This window comes from Lithobates pipiens, unplaced genomic scaffold (genome assembly GCF_037356315.1).
Source record: "Lithobates pipiens isolate NorthernLeopardFrog02 unplaced genomic scaffold, aLitPip1_a1.2 Scaffold_22, whole genome shotgun sequence".
Classification (NCBI taxonomy): Eukaryota; Metazoa; Chordata; class Amphibia; order Anura; family Ranidae; genus Lithobates; species Lithobates pipiens.
In genome coordinates, this window is record NW_027507784.1 from 244,078,866 (window position 1) to 244,095,597 (window position 16,732).

The 16,732-nt window shown below is 44.3% G+C and overlaps 1 long non-coding RNA gene across 1 annotated transcript; it reads right to left on the minus strand.

Moving 5' to 3' along the window:
- Window positions 1–1,223: 1,223 nt before the first annotated feature.
- LOC143924557 (uncharacterized) lies at window positions 1,224–9,858 on the minus strand. The gene is made up of 2 exons (XR_013261889.1): window positions 9,730–9,858; window positions 1,224–3,591 (listed from the first exon to the last, which is right to left on the minus strand). It is a non-coding gene; the product is annotated as an uncharacterized LOC143924557 (long non-coding RNA).
- Window positions 9,859–16,732: the final 6,874 nt, after the last annotated feature.

A 16,732-nucleotide genomic window follows, 5' to 3' on the forward strand; every position in this document is an offset into this window, starting at 1 on the left:
AAGCTCCAACAATACTGAACCCTGTCCTGCATCCTTCTCAGCTGCCAGCAGAGTTACCCAGTGTGCTGTGAAGGAAAGGTAACATCCCTGCCCATGCCTGCTAGACCATGAGTCTGCTGTAATATACACCTTACTGCTGACCGCCCTGTCCAACAAGACAAAAACATTGCCTTCCACATGCCAGTAGAGAGTCTACCAGATGAAAAGGCAGTAATTGCAGTGCTAGAAATTTGGCCAAGCTAGCATTCAGATGCTGAGAATGTGGACCGTAAAAATGTATTTTACGGTTTAGCAACTGGGGTAGGGAAACTTGCCTGCTAAAATCAGATGGGGGTGTACTGCTAGCAGATTGGCTGCAAGTACTTGGGACACCTATTGCTATATCTTCATTCCACTCAGTGCAGGTTTTTTGAGAGGACTGGGGGTATAGTAGGGTTAGAGATCCCAGAGGAGGAGCAAGGAGAACTCCTTGCCTTTTTCTTTGATGTGGGTCTTTCAAGTGCTGTTGCCAACGGACTTGTTGCCTTGTGAAATCTACTTAATAGCTGTAAAATATTGGAATTATGAATATATTTCATTTAGCTTTTATCTATGTAGGGCAGAACATATTATCATCACAGAAATCTCTGGTAGACCAGACAAGTTAGTGCCTAGGCTTGTATATACAAACAATGTGATACAAACCTCATTGATTTTCACATACTCACTTCAAAGTATCCCATGCTGGGATATGCAATGAAGAGAGGCCAACCCGTAATCAATACTTAACTTCCCGAGAAAATTCAAGTTAAGCTCAGAATAGTCACAAGGATTTGCATTAACCACTTGACAACTGAGCACTTTAACCCCCCTCGTGACCAGGCCAATGTTTAGCTTTCAGTGCTCTCACACTTTGAATGACAATTACTCAGTCATGCAACACTGTACCCAAATTAATTTTGTTCTCTTTTTCATACAAATAGAGCTTTCTTTTGGTGGTATTTAATCACCTCTGGGTTTTTTATTTTTTGCGCTATAAATGAAAATAGACCGAAAATTTTGAAAAAAAATAACGCATTTTTCTTTGTTTCTGTGATAAAACTTTGCAAAGTAATAATTTTTCTTCATAGATTTTGGCCACTGTAAGGTGTTCGTCTTCTAGATTCCCCTGGATAGCCTAGGCTGGAGTGGCTCAATGGAGGTCCCAATCGCCGGCGGTTAATCAATACACATACACTCATGGGTACGTGGTGAAAGATTACAAGGTTTAATGGGAGAGTGGACCGTCTTTTATGTGGTACTCTACAAAGCCCTGCCCTGTGAGGGGCCAATCGGGTGATTTACACATACATCAACAATTTCTTAACTCATGACATTAGTTTTTTCCTGAAATGTAGGTAAAAGGTTATCTCCTGACAGTTATTTTGCCCTTTCAGCATCTACTGACTGACCATATTCTTGCGTAACCAGTCCTTATTTTGTGCCTCTCAACAATGTACAGAGAAGAAAACACAGGCAGATGTTTTCCTGAGATATCAATATCTTGCATAGACCCTCTGGAGAGACATACAGATATCTGTCATCTAGTCACGCTATCTTGTATATAGTTTGTCACGTACGCCAGTATGCTTGTAATTCTGAACCTTTTGAAATGCAAGCCTAAGCATATTGGTACTAGATTTTGACTAGTAATTTCAATAGGTATCCCCTTATAATCCTCCCTTTGATCATTCTGTGATTTACATAATGATCATTCCTTTTCTAATTTAATAGCACAGGCTTCATACTCCGAACCCTCGTGCTCTTGGTTTTTATACCATACCGTTGGATCTTTAACAATGGAAGTGAGTTTCAGATCCTCCGGAGCGGCCGTGTTTCCCTTTTTACATAAACATTTGATTATCTTATAACAGGCATATAAAAATAGAATGAAGAGAATCACAGTGGCAATTGTCATGGCAGTATTTCGGAGCCAAGATATTAATCCCCCAAAACTAAAACTGCTCGAGAAGGGATCCCAGTTTTTTCCTATGTTTCTTGCCTCTTTCTGTAGTTTATTTACCTCTTCCCTGTGTTGGGCAATAACGTCATAATAGTCTGGGACTTCGATGCTGGTATTATGAATCCAGGTACAGCCCTCATAATCCTCAGTAGTCTCACAGAGGCCAGTAAGGGCTGCACTCATACTTTCTATAGCCAACTCATGTAGTTCTAGTTGCTTCCTAATTGCCCTAGTTTCTAGATTTAGTTTGGTTATGTCATCAGAATTCTTCTCCAGAATCTCATCAATTATGCCAGTGTAATTATTTAATCTTTTCATTAGATCAATTCCCCACCCTGTCCAGGAAGGGAACCATGCCCAGGCCATATCTTTTTCTAAAAACAATTCTCGTTTATTACGGTGTCTAAGGGGATATCTAGGATGCATGCTAGCTTCAAGGAGGTGACTTCCCTTGTTATCCCCTAATACCCCCATGATAGGAACCAGGGCTGCAAGGTAACACCACCCCTGGGGTTTGGTTGGGATCCAGGGGTGACAGAGTTTGCCGCAGCATATATATGTGGTATTTCCTAGAGCTAGGGGCCGTTTATGGAACACGTTCCTAAGAGTATCAGAAAGGCCAGAGAGCATCAGAATTGACATTAATTGGTGTATTGTAGACTTAGTACTGGAGCTAAGAAAGTCTAAAAAGTTGGCATTTAGGGTGGGATCTGAAGTATGGAAGAAAGAAGGACTGTTAAGCGATGTCATTGAAATGTTAAGTTTTGCTTGTTTGCAAACCTCGGCTCCATCTGTGGTGTTTCCCAGTTGGAAACACCAGTCTGGGAAGTGGCTTCTACCTATAATTTGGAAAGTGAGGGTTTTATTTGAAAGGGTCCTAGTAACATTCGTTAGGACGATAGGGGGTGTTCCATTAAGGAGGGGGGTAAAATTCAAGGGGACTGCCATGAGAGGGATTCTAGCTGTACTGGGATGTAGCTTGCTGCAGATCCAGCATTTCTCAAAACCGGATTTTTGAGCATAGCTATATTTGAATTTTAGTAGTAACATCTTGTCAGTCAGTCCCTTAGGTGACTCATTAACGGGTATAATACTTCTGCTATGTCTTTGGCCGGGGGTATTATTCATCTTAGGTGGTCCACATATCCCTTTTAATAGACCTAAGTCTTTTGGATGATATATACAGTTGGCTATAAACCATGTGGGCAGGAATACAAGTAGTACCAGACTACCCCAAAGGCATACAGCCTTCCCTGACACTGAAGGTAAAAACATTTCTACAAGTTCTTATGCTTGTCCTTCTTCCTCGCTATCGTGTAAGGTTTCAAGGGTTAATTGTCCAATGCCTTCCTGAATCTCTTGCAGTTCCGGTAGCTGTTCGGGTGGGTCGGGTTCTCCTTCAATAGGTGGGGAGTCGGGGGTTGTGGGAAGCGGTGGGCACTTTTTCAGCCTGCTGGCGTGGATCCAGGTGTTTCCTAGGTCAGTCAGGACCGCAGGTCTGGACACTTTTTCAACCTTCCAAGGTCCAGAGTAGATTGGTCCGATCCTCTTTTTGTGGGCCAGTTGCTTGACTAGCACTTGATCTCCTGGGATGAAGGGGTGTGTTGGCTCTGTGGAGAGAGGAGAGAAGGTGACAGAAACTTGTTCGTTCGTTTCATGAAGCATACTTACCAGGTTTTTCACGTACATTTCCTGTTGGGAATAAATGTCAATATCAGTGTCTTGGTCTAATGGGGGTAATTCTATGTTTGCGGGGACTCCCATCAAAATTTCAAAAGGTGAAAGTTTCGTTCTGGCGTGGGGTGCCGTCCTAATCTGGAATAGCACAGAAGGGAGGTGATCAAGCCATCCCTTCATTGTGCCCCCTGTGGCCTTTTTCAATTTATCCTTTATATTTCTATTCATTCTTTCCACTACCCCTGCGCTTTGAGGGTGATAGGGGATGTGTAGTTTCCATTGCAGCCCTAACAATTTAGCCACAGCCTGGGTAACGGAGGAGCTGAATGCAGGTCCCCTATCTGACCAAATAGATGTTGGTATGCCAAACCTACAAATCCAGTTATTCAGCAAGCATTTTGCTGCTATATTGGCTGTCTCACCTGCACAGGGAGTGGCTTCAACCCAGCCTGAAAATGTATCGACGACAACGCACAGGAATTTTAGGTTCCCCTTTTGTTTTGGCATGTGTGTGAAGTCTACTTGTAAATCTGTAAGGGGACCTATTGGTGGGGGTAGATGACCATGTAGGCCATGCCGTTTGCCCTGCACATTGTTTTGAGCACAGGTAAGGCAACTTGTGGTCAGGAGTTTGACTTGTTTGTTCAAGGCGTTTGTGCAGAAAGATTTGGTGTACATAGTGGCTAAAGGGACGGCACCTATGTGTCCTGGACCATGAAGGTAGGAGAGAATTAGAATACTGCTTGCCTCAGGTATTCCCAATATCTTCCCCTCTTTTGACCACAGACCCTCTGGGTCTTTGGTCAAGCCAGCCTTCACCCAATACAAGACATCTTCCTCAGTGGCTAATGATTGCATTTGTGCCACTACAGATTTAAAGTTAGGACAGGTGAAATGATCCTTAAAGTACATGGACGTGGGGGTGGGCTCCTGGGTGGAGGACTGGGCTGCCTTTTTCGCTTCTCGGTCAGCTAAGGCATTTCCCTTGGAAAGTCTGCTATTATCTGAAGAATGTGCTTTTACTTTAATTATTGCCACCTCTTTTGGGAGCAAAATAGCCCAAAGAAGTTCCTGAATCTGGGTAGCATTGGAAATAGGTTTATTATCTGCTGTTTTAAAACCTCTTTTAGCCCATATTACTCCGAAGTCATGCACCACCCCAAATGCATATCTACTGTCTGTGTAAATGTTCACCTTCTTATCTGTAAATAAAATGCAGGCCCTGGTGAGGGCTTCTAGTTCAGCCACCTGAGCCGAAGAGGGGGGCAGTGGTTTGGCTTCTAATACCTTGTTTGGCAACTGGACTATTGCATATCCTGCTTGGAAGGTGGAATCGGAGGGACGGGAGCAACTACCGTCCACAAAAACATCGTCTGCATTGGTAATCGGTACGTCGGTGAGGTCTGGTCTTGGTGATGTGATAGACTCCACTTGTGTTATACAGTCATGAAACTGGTCTGGGTCTTGTGGTAGGCGTAACATGGAGTGCAAGAGACGGACGGCAGGGTTGTTGGCGGGAACATATTTGAGAGACAGATTGTCTGTGTTCATGAGGGAAATCTCATATCCACTGAGTCTTTGTGAGGTCATGTGTTGGGTGTTCATGTTCTGTATGAGGTGGGTGACAGAATGTGTGGTGTAAAGCGTCATCGGGTGTCCCAAGACCATCTTGTTGGCATCTTGTACGGCCATAGCACAGGCGGCTAAATTCTGAAGGCATGATGGCATGCTTTGAACCTGAAGGGGGAGTTTTTTAGATAGGTAGGAGACAGGGCGGTAGCCTGTTCCATGCTGTTGTGTCAAAACCGCGGCAAAAGAGGTTCCTCTGTCCAATCGACCTGCCTAGGGGCTGTTGAGGCGGTGGCCTCTCTTAGTATGCCATCATAATGAGAACAGTCGGGGATCCACTGGCGGCAATATACCACAGCGCCCAAGAATGAGAGCAGGGCTGCCTTGTCTTTTGGGGGGCTCAGAGCTTGTAGGGCTGCGGCGCGTTTGGGGGAGACCATCCTTGTCCCCCTTTTTAGTATGCACCCCAAGTATTCCACTTGTGGCATACACCACTGTATCTTCTTTCTGGATGCTAAATGCCCGATGTGGGCTAGATGGTTCAACAGAGATGTGGAATCGACCGCACAATCTTCAGCAGTGCGACTGCACAAGAGCAAGTCGTCCACATACTGTATTAGCACCGACCCTCGCTCAGGCGTCCAAGATTTGACAGTCTCATTGAGTACCATAGAGAAGGCAGCAGGACTATCAACATACCCCTGAGGCAGGCGTGTCCAGGTTAACTGACCCGTCAACTGGCCCTCCGTCCAGGAGAAGGCAAACATAGGCTGGGCCTCTTCCGCAATGGGAATGCTAAAGAAGGCATTTGCTAAATCAATCACTGTGTAGCATAGAGAATGTGCCGGTATACATGAGAAGATAAAAGTGATGTCTGAGACTAGGGGTGGAAGCGGAATCACTTGTTTGTTAACTGCCCTTAGGTCTTGTACAAGTCTCCACTCCCCACTGGCCTTTTTTACGGGGTAAATGGGCGTGTTCCAGGGACTGATGATTGGTTTCAAGATACCTTTTGATATGTAATCATTAATTTGAGGGGAGATGCCTTTGACTTTCTCTGGGGGTAGGGGATACTGTTTTTGATATTGTATCCCCGCATCTGATCGCATTTGGGGTGTATATGGTGTGCAATTAATAAAGCCCACACTACCTTTGTTTTCTGCCCAAATTGTGTGATGGTCAAGGGAGGAAGGTATCATTAGAAAGAAACTCCTGTGTGCATGTCTTTTTGGGCTGTGTAAGTCACAAAGAGGGGAACTCGCAGTGAGGGAGCCGTCTTTGTCAAACTTAATGGTAATGTTCAACTGGGATAGTAAATCTCTGCCCATTAGGGACACTGGACAGGAAGTCAGGACAGCGAAACTCTGCATACATAGCTCTAGTCCATCCGGGGTAGAGACTGGTAAAGGCGGGGTGACGGAATGAGTAACCGATGTCCCATTTATTCCAATAGAGTGTCCCTCAGTACACAGTGGTGTGTCATACCTCTCATCATTTAATGAGCTAAAAGTGGCACCTGAATCAAGCAGGAAACACACTATGTGGTTGTCTACGCGTAATATAACTTGTGGTAGACTCTTCCATGATAGGTTGTGGCACACCAGACTGAGGGAAGGGACATACTCTAGGCATCCCTATTGGGGGTATGTTTGTCGGGTAGACGGCCACTGCATGGGGATTCGAGGGGGAGGTCTGTTAGAGGTTGGGGTGTAGGGTGGCTGTGCAAGCGCATGGTTTTGAGATGGTGTTTGGGGAGGTGGCGGATATTGGGGGTACCTTGTAGTGTGAGGGGGGGGGGGCGATTAGCAGCGTTGTACCCCCTTCCCCTGCCCCTTGGATAGCTCGCCCTCTGTCTATATGGGCACTGTGATTTCCAATGTCCCTGTTCCCCACAATTGAAACATCCTTGGTCAGGTGGGTAGGGCTGCATGGTCATGAGGTGCGGTGGTGAGGATGAGGTTTCAGGTGTGACTAGGGTTTGTGTTTGTGTCAAGGAGGGGAAAATTCCCCCTTTTTGTTCAAAGACCCCTGAAGTCTCTCTGGACCTAGCGTCCTTCATGAATTCATCTGGTACTTGCTCTGCCCATTTGGGGTTTGTGAATTTGAGCAAGTGCGTCACTTTGGGATCGCCTCCCGACATGATGGTAGTAGTAAATAATTGTGGTGTGGCCCCATCTACAGCTTTCCATAGGGAGTATACTCTGGTACAGTAATCATAGAATTTCTCTTTAGGTCCCTTCTTGGCTAGGATCAGTTCTTGGAGTGCAGATGATCCTTTGTATAATTTGGAGCAATGACCTCCCATGCCTTTCCAAAAGGATATCCAATCCTTATCGGTCTGGATATGGGTTGCCCATAGGTTGTCTACAGGGGCTTCTTCTGGGCTGTCTGGGTCTACAATGCTAAGAATACCTTTTATGTCATCTTTGTCAGGCCCTGTGCCTGCACTATATTTTGCCAGAAAGGTACCTGCATCTCGTGGATACTTCTTGGGATTGGGACATAGTTCTTTTATTTTGGAGAGTGTACCCAAAGGTAATGGTATATGCACTTCGGTGTCCCCTATGGTCATCAAGGGTGCTTTGAATGAAGCCCCTACTGCTTCTTTCTCAGTTTCCTCTTCTATGGATAATGTCCCTTTTTTACTAATTGGACCTGACTCCTCAGTTTTGGGAATAGGTGTATCTTTTGTATGGCTTCTTGTAGTGGTGGGGGGCAGCGCTATAATCCTATCCTGCGCTTCTTTTAACATTTCCTCCTTCTTCCCTAATTGCCTTCTTAACTTTTCTAGTTCCTTTTTTAGGTCCTCCATCCTTTGTTCCTCTCTCTCCCTTCCCTCCTGGAATTCCTTCTTCCTTTCTTCCAAGTCTTTCTGATACATTTCTAACATTATTTTCCTATCCACTTGTACCTTTTCTGCCTCATTGAGGGCTATTTCTTTTTGTTTTAGTTCTTCCATAAGTTTTTCTATCTCAGTTCTCTTTTCCCTATTTTCTCTTCTTCCTCCTTTTTCCTCTCTTCAAACTCTTTTATCTTTGCCTCTAATTCCTGCTTTTTGGGACTACCCACCTCTTCTTGTCCTGTAACTTCTTCCTGTCTCCCCTCTTCCGCTCTGCCCCTACTTACTTGTTCCCATTGGGCCACTTGTTGTGGTGTTGCTGTGGTGTGTGCTATGGCGGCTAGGACTACAGGATCCAGTGAAGGATATAGTTGAAGGTATGGACCTGGCGTCCCATCCTCGTTTTTTACCATAACATAAGGTGGGGGTGGACATTGAGGCGGGGGAGGGGGAGGTGAAGGGGGTGCAGAGGCTTCAGCCATAGTACTGGGTCCTATATTTGGAGTAAGCTTTGTAGTTTTATTAATATGCTTCTTTTTATATTTGCATAGACATTTATCCCATGCATGGTAACAATCTTTCATATATTGAATATTTTCCCACTTCCCTGGAGGGTACGAATTTTTGTGGATTTGGCATATTTTACTTACTTCCTGCCAGTCTTCCTCAGTACAAGGACCATATGGCCCTGGGTCATGTATCCCCAATTGCTGACACCTTTCTCGGACTTGTGTCCAAAATGGTTCTACCTGGGGGCCAGGGATCATATTACTGACAAATTCATAGGGTGATGGGGTGGCCATGGCTTGGGTTGCTGCAGAATTCCCCATCTAGTAGTCTGGGCAGTGTGTCTAGTGGCAGGACACAGGTGATAACACCCGGTTTGTTCAACAATCCGGTCTCTGGTCTGGGAGTAGGATCCCTGATCTTTTTGGGGCAGATGGACTTATATAAAACTATGAAGATTTACCCTTAATATACGATAAAGGGTAAATCTTTCCTGGTGGCGAGATATACCCCTCTTACACCAAGTCTGCAAGAGAAGCCTGTAGGTCTAGTGGTCAAAAGAATCTACCTTTCATCAATGCTAAGAAAAGGTAAACCTAGCGTGCAGCGTGAACAGGCGGGTGCTACCTCACTACAATCTGGTTCTTAATACTCTGTATTCATTTAACAACATTTGGGTTTTTTCAAACAGATATCCACTCTATATAATTATATCTTATACAATGTTAATACTCTATATACTTACGCTTGCACCTAAAGAGAAACAGACATATTTTTATGGTTTAAGATTTCAGCTTTAAAACTTTACATGTACATTATCAAGTAATCACATCATGATGCATTTCATTATTTATAGTGCACTTTAAAAGTTCTCAAGTGGGCGTCCATTTAGCCAATCCTTATGTCACGGGCGTATATGATACCTCCCGTGTTAGAATATAATCATGAATATCTCTCTTAGTTTATAGTCGGACCAACCTAGTCAGACTCCTCAGTACCTGCGAACCCTTTTCACCCCCCAAGGGACCAGCCTAGTCCGTTGCGAAGGCACAGTTTATATATATATATACAATTAAATTTCTTATAATGGTTGTTTGGACAGGTCAAGCATAAACGCCAATTACCATAAAAAGAGGTAAAGGTGTAAATGACTTACCTGTGCAAACACACCCCACTCCTGGTACCAAAAACTGTAAGGTGTTCGTCTTCTAGATTCCCCTGGATAGCCTAGGCTGGAGTGGCTCAATGGAGGTCCCAATCGCCGGCGGTTAATCAATACACATACACTCATGGGTACGTGGTGAAAGATTACAAGGTTTAATGGGAGAGTGGACCGTCTTTTATGTGGTACTCTACAAAGCCCTGCCCTGTGAGGGGCCAATCGGGTGATTTACACATACATCAACAATTTCTTAACTCATGACATTAGTTCTTTCCTGAAATGTAGGTAAAAGGTTATCTCCTGACAGTTATTTTGCCCTTTCAGCATCTACTGACTGACCATATTCTTGCGTAACCAGTCCTTATTTTGTGCCTCTCAACAATGTACAGAGAAGAAAACACAGGCAGATGTTTTCCTGAGATATCAATATCTTGCATAGACCCTCTGGAGAGACATACAGATATCTGTCATCTAGTCACGCTATCTTGTATATATTTTGTCACGTACGCCAGTATGCTTGTAATTCTGAACCTTTTGAAATGCAAGCCTAAGCATATTGGTACTAGATTTTGACTAGTAATTTCAATAGGTATCCCCTTATAGCCACAATTTATACTGCTACATAACTTTGGTAAAAATAACCCAAATTAGTGGATATTATTTGGTCTTTGTGAAAGTTATAGAGTCCACAAGCTGTGGTGCAAATCATAAAAAAAATTATCACACCTGATGTACTGGTGGCCTATCTCATTTCTTGCAACCCGAAGCCAGGAAAGTACAAATACCCCCCAAATGACCCCTTTTTGGAAAGTAGACATTCCAAGGTTTTTAGTAAGAGGCAAGGTGAGGTTTTTGATGTTGTCATTTTTTCCCACAATTCTTTGCAAAATGAAGATTTTTTTTCCACAAAATTGTCATTGTAATAGGTTATTTCTCTCCCATGGCATGTGTATACCACAAATTACACCCCAAAATAAATTTATACTCCTGAGTATTATGATACCACATATGTGGGACTTTTCCACAACCTAGCCACTCAGAGAGGCCCAACATGCAGGGAGCACAATCACGTGTTCTAGGAGCATACATTACACATCTAACTTGTTTACTACCTATTACACTTTTGAAGGCCCTGGAGCACCAGGACAATGACACGTGACACTGACATGGCACTGATGACAGATAGCACTGATACGTGGCACTAATGACAAGTGACACTGATGACAGATGCCACTAATATGTGGCACTAGTGACACGTGGCACTGATGACACATGGCACTGATACGTGGCACTGATGACACTAATATGTGGCACGGATGACAGATGGCACTAATACATGGCACTGATGACATGTGACATGATTACAGATGGCACTGATGACACGTGACACTGATAACAGATGGCACGTGACAATGACAGGTGGCACTGAAGACAGATGGCACTGATACATGGCACTGATGACAGATGGCACTAATATGTGTCACTGATGACAGATGGCACTATGTGGCACTGATGACAGATGGCACTGACAGGTAGCACTGGGGACAGATGGCACTGGCAGGTGTCACTGACATGTATTGTAGGCACTTTATTTTCATTTTTTTTTTACTCACTGACGCTGCAGCCGTTCATCTCTCCCTCCTCACACGCTGTCTGTGTGAGGAGGGAGAGCCGGCGATGAGAGATGATCTCATATGTTTACATATGATATCTTCTCTCATTGGACACGCCGATCGCGCTGTAAACGGCCACTGTGATTGGCCATTTACAGCGATCTGTGACTGGCTGTGTCCAATGGACAAGGCCAGCACAGAATTTCTCTGATGCGCACTCGCGGGAGCACGCATCGCGGAAATAAACAGGAGGACGTCCTCCCGGTAATTGGCGTCCGCGCTGCAGCTGTCTTTCAGCTATAGCGCGGATGCCTAGTGGTTAAAGGGGGCTGACTTATGCAAAGTATAGGGATTGGAGATGTAGCCAGTCCTTAACCAGGAAAAGGGAAGCTCACCAATAAGAGCTACGATATGCCAACCAATGAGGCATCAGTATGTAATGCTATACACAGACTAGATTGGAGGGGAACACACACTTTTATGGGAGAGCAACCATCAGAATGGAACCTTGGTGCAAAGAGTAATTATGGGAAAGGTCTGCATTTTACTTGTAACTAAATACGTTTGTAGATTAATGTTTTCAGGAATACACCCTGTATTCCTTCATGTAATTCTCTTATTTTAACCTAATATTTTCTTCCTTAGTGTAGACTATATATAGATAGATGGTTGTGTATTATATAGACTTTCAACTACTCACAAATAAATGTTGTGTTAAAGCTTTCACTCATGGTCAAAGAACTCTCATTTAACCCAAATCATATCTGAGAGATATTAAATCTCAAATATAGTATACGGGAAAAAGACTGCATGGGGGGTCGTCATATGTCTGGTCAAGCATGTGGTGCCTAAGTGGCTGCTGTTGTGGCCCCACTTGATCCGCTTCAGACATAGGTTGCAAACAGCAATGGTACGATCTGCTGCACATGTCAAAAAGGGCCCACACCAAGGAACTTTTCAAAATTAGCGGGATGTCAGCAGCGCCCTGTACCTTCAGAGCTCTGCGGTGTGATGCAGTAGGATGGCTGCCCTTAAGCTGCCCCCTAGAGGACATCCTGCCTCATTGGAGTTGTGCCTCCTCTTCCTCTATTCTATCAGGCACCCAAGTAGAGTGAGTGACCTCATCATCCCCTCCCTCCTCGTCACTGGAGCAAACTTGGCACTATGCTGTAGCTGGGTGAACATGACTGCCAGTTTCTTGTCCTTCTCCGGCACCCCCTCTCTAGGCTCACGTTACTCCCTTCCTCAACCTGGTAACCAACATCAAAGCCTTCAAATCGCTGCACATCCTCGAGCAGCATGTACCTGACACTGTGGTTGAATAGTTTGGGGAACTCCTCCATGCATGATGGTGGGGCTATGGAAGGAGTGACTGTGGACAAGGAGCTGGTGGAATAGACCGCTATGGCAGCTGCATAGGAAGGAAAACTACTCTGAGCCTGTGTGACAGAGGATGAGGAAGATAAGGACGGCTTTGTTATCCCCTCCACCTCTCTTCTGCATGTTCTGGCTCAATAACACGGCCAGCAGCAGAAAAAAAGGACAAGTGTGCCCCATGGCCCCAGGCAGCGGATGCACCATGTCCATGACCAGCACTGTTGACTGTAGACAAAGAGCCTACTTGCCCTCTTTTAGTGGCCTGTGAGCGTCTGCCTCTCTTTGGTGGCCTTCTGGATATGATGTATATTTTGTTTCGCAACATCGCACTACACTGTATTGTGTACTGTGTACACCACCAGAAAAGTAAAAGCAACCGCACTATGGCTGCACTGTATTGTGTACTGTGTACACCACCTTAAAAGTAGTTGCAACTGCACTACGGCTGCACTGTATTATGTACACCACCAGAAAAGTAGTAGCAACTGTACCATGGCTGCACTGTATTGTGATTACAATTTGTGATCTAATATTTCACAGCAGGGCCCATTCCTGCACCCACCAAGAGTATCTCTGAAAGGTTACAGTCTTGTGGCACCACTGCCTAAGGCCCAGTTTTTCTGCCTTTGTTTAACCACTTCATTACAGGACACTTATACACCTTCCTGCCCAGACCAATTTTCAGCTTTCAGCGCTGTCGCACTTTGAATGACAATTGCGCAGTCATGCTATACTGTACCCAAACTAAATTTTTATCATTTTGTTCCCACAAATAGAGCTTTCTTTTGGTGGTATTTGATCGCCTCTGGGTGGGGTTTTTATTTTCTGCTAAACATATAAAAAAAAGGCTGAAAATTTTGAATTTTTTTTTGTTTCAGTTACAAAACTTTGTAAATAAGTCTCCTTCACTGATGGGCACTGATGGGGCTGCACTAACGGGCATGATAAGGTGGAAATTATGGGCACCGATGAGGTGGCACCAATAAATTGGCACTGATGAGGTGGCATTGATAGACACTGATATGTGGCACTGATATGTGGCACTGATATGCGGCACGGATGGGCACTGATAGATGGCACAAACAGGCACTGATAGGCAGCACGGATTGGCATGGGTAGATGGCACGGATGGGCATGGATAGGCAGCACAGATGGGCACTGATAGGCAGCACAGATGGGCACTGATAGGCAGCACAGATGGGCACTGATAGGTGGCATTGTAGTGTAAAGTATTGTACTGATGGATGCCAATCAGTGCTAAACAATGCATGCCAATCAGTGAGGCCCATTGTGGGCACTGATTGGCATCCATTGTGGGCACTGACTGGCATCCCTGGTGGTCTAGGGTGGCATACCTGGTGCTGGGCATCCCTGGTGGTCCAGTGTGGGCATCCTTGGGGGGGGGCTGCGCTGATAATCGATCAGCACAGACCCCCCCCCAGCCGATCAGCTCCCCTTTACTCACGTTTGATAGACGCGAGTGAGGAAAAGCCGACCACCAGCTCTTCCTATTTACACTGATCAGCCATGATTGGACATGGCTGATCACGTGGTAAAGAGTCTCCGTCTGAGACTCTTTACTGAGATCGTAGTTGCGGTGTGCCAGACTGACACACCGCACCACCGATCGCCACAATGTGCCCCTGGTCATTTTGTGCAGGGACTGTTCTAAACACGGGAAAAATGCTGAACTTTACAGGCATACTATAGACACCCCCCAGGCACAACATATATATATTTTTAAACTGTGTTTTTTATTAATATTTATCACATAAGGGATACATTAGGAACAAGTACATAGGAAATGTTGTGTACATGTATCACTTCGCCAGTATCAACTGCATTTCTCTGTCCCCCCTTTTAAAAACAACACAAAAAAAATTAAACCGTATTCTACATATTTTTATAATGGGTTGATCTTTAATTAATTCCCGGATGAATAGAAGTATTTAACAGTTATAAACGAAACAACTTTAACCAGCTAAACACTTGCACATATAGAAATGAACAGTAGAAAAAAAAATATATAATTCTGAAGCCACGTACACACGGGCGGACTGTCTGGCCAACTAAGTCCGTCAGACAATCCGACAGACAGTCCGTCCTACTTTTGAATGAACAGACTTGACCACACACGATGAACAGACAGTCCGCTGAAAGCTTGCGCGATGACGTGTACAGCACGTACGACGGGACTAGAAATACGACGTCCAATACACTGCAATGCAACCTTCGGCCGTGTAAATCCTTTCTGAGCATGCGCCATACTTAGTCCGTCCAACTAGCCTACTCACGAGCGGACTGTCCGCTGAAACCAAAGTTGGACGGACTGTATTACGGAAATTCCGAAAGACTTAGTCCGCCAGACTGTCCGCTGAAAAAGTCAGCTGAAGCCCACACACGAGCGGACTGTCCGCTGAAATGTGTTTCAGCTGACTAAGTTGGACGGACAATCCTCTCGTGTGTACGCGGCCTTACTCCTCAGGTATCGCAAGCAAATAGGAGTTTTAGTCCACATCATAGCCTAATAGACACATCACCTTGTCTGCACTTCGGGAGTCCAACCCAACATTCAGGGAATTTACATGTATCTGTGAGTTCAGTCCATTCTCCCCATATCTTAATGAATTTACTAACACAACCCCTAGCTTCATATGTGAGTTTGTAAGTCTGTAATACCTGATTAATCAAGGTTTTCCATTGATTAAGGGAGATTGGTGTGGAGTATATCCATTGCAACACTACCGTTTTCCTGACATAAAATAAGAAGCGCAAGAATTGTTTTTGATATGAGCTTAACTCCACATCCTCAAATTGCCAATATACACCACTATGGACTGCAAATATTGGGCAAGTTAAAGTTAGTTGCAATAAAGTGGGTTACTTGTGACTAAAATGGTCGTATATTTTCACAGCTCCAGAGCATGTGAAGTAGATCACCCGTGTTCTTATGACATTTATGGCAGATGGGACTGGTTATTTTAGGCATACGTAAGAGCCTCACTGGAGTGTAATAAATTCTATGAAAGATACGTAATTGTATCATTGCAGAGATTGCAGTGACAAAATATGTATTAAGAAATTCTTCCCAGTTTTCATCCGAGAGATCTGGTAAGTCTGCTATCAATGGTTTTTCAGAGCCTGTAATCGAGTGGCTTTATGTTTCCCCAACGTCTTATAATATGTGGAGAGTTTTGAAAGGAAACGCCTCTAAGACCTAGTTGGGACATGGCTGCATGTTTTAGTTGGAGATATTTAAAACGCCATGTGTTAGGTATCCCAAGTTCCTGCTGTATCGCTGGAAAATGTTTAAATTGGCCTTGGTCATATAACTGATGTATGTATTTTAACCCCTTTGTAGCCCAAAGGCAGGCGTCAGGTAGGTCATGGAAGTGAGGAAATGTGGGGTAAATCATATAGGATAATTAGGGGATATGGGAGCTGGGTCATCTGGAACCAGAGAGAGAAATTGTCCATATATCCTAAGAGAGACCTTTAATAACTCTGTACCCTCATCAGCTCTAACCGTCTTCTGGAATATTAAGTTATTCAGAGCTTCATAGGAGGAGAGCAAGGCCACCTCCGCCATAGTAGCAGCATTATCCAACTGTGGGAAAGGCCACCATGTATGTAGACCAGTTGTGATGCATAGTAATAAAGTCTTAAATTTGGCAGAGCTAAGCCACCCTGAGTTATAGGCAATTGTAGTGTAGTCAGAGCTATTCTAGGGTTCTTAGGGAACCATAGAAATGTCGACAATAGAGAATCAATTTCCGGAAAGATTTTCTTAGGTACATACATAGGGCTGCTTGCAAAAATATATAAAAATTTGGGCAAAAACACAGTTTTAAATAAGTTTACTCTACCCATTATTGTCAATGGCAAGTTTGCCCAGCTGGTGATTTTGCTTTTAAAGGATGTTATATAGTTAGAAATCGGTAATTGTAATTGTACCATATATTTAAACACTGAAGTGACTTGTAACAGACAGTCTAAGGGAAGATCAA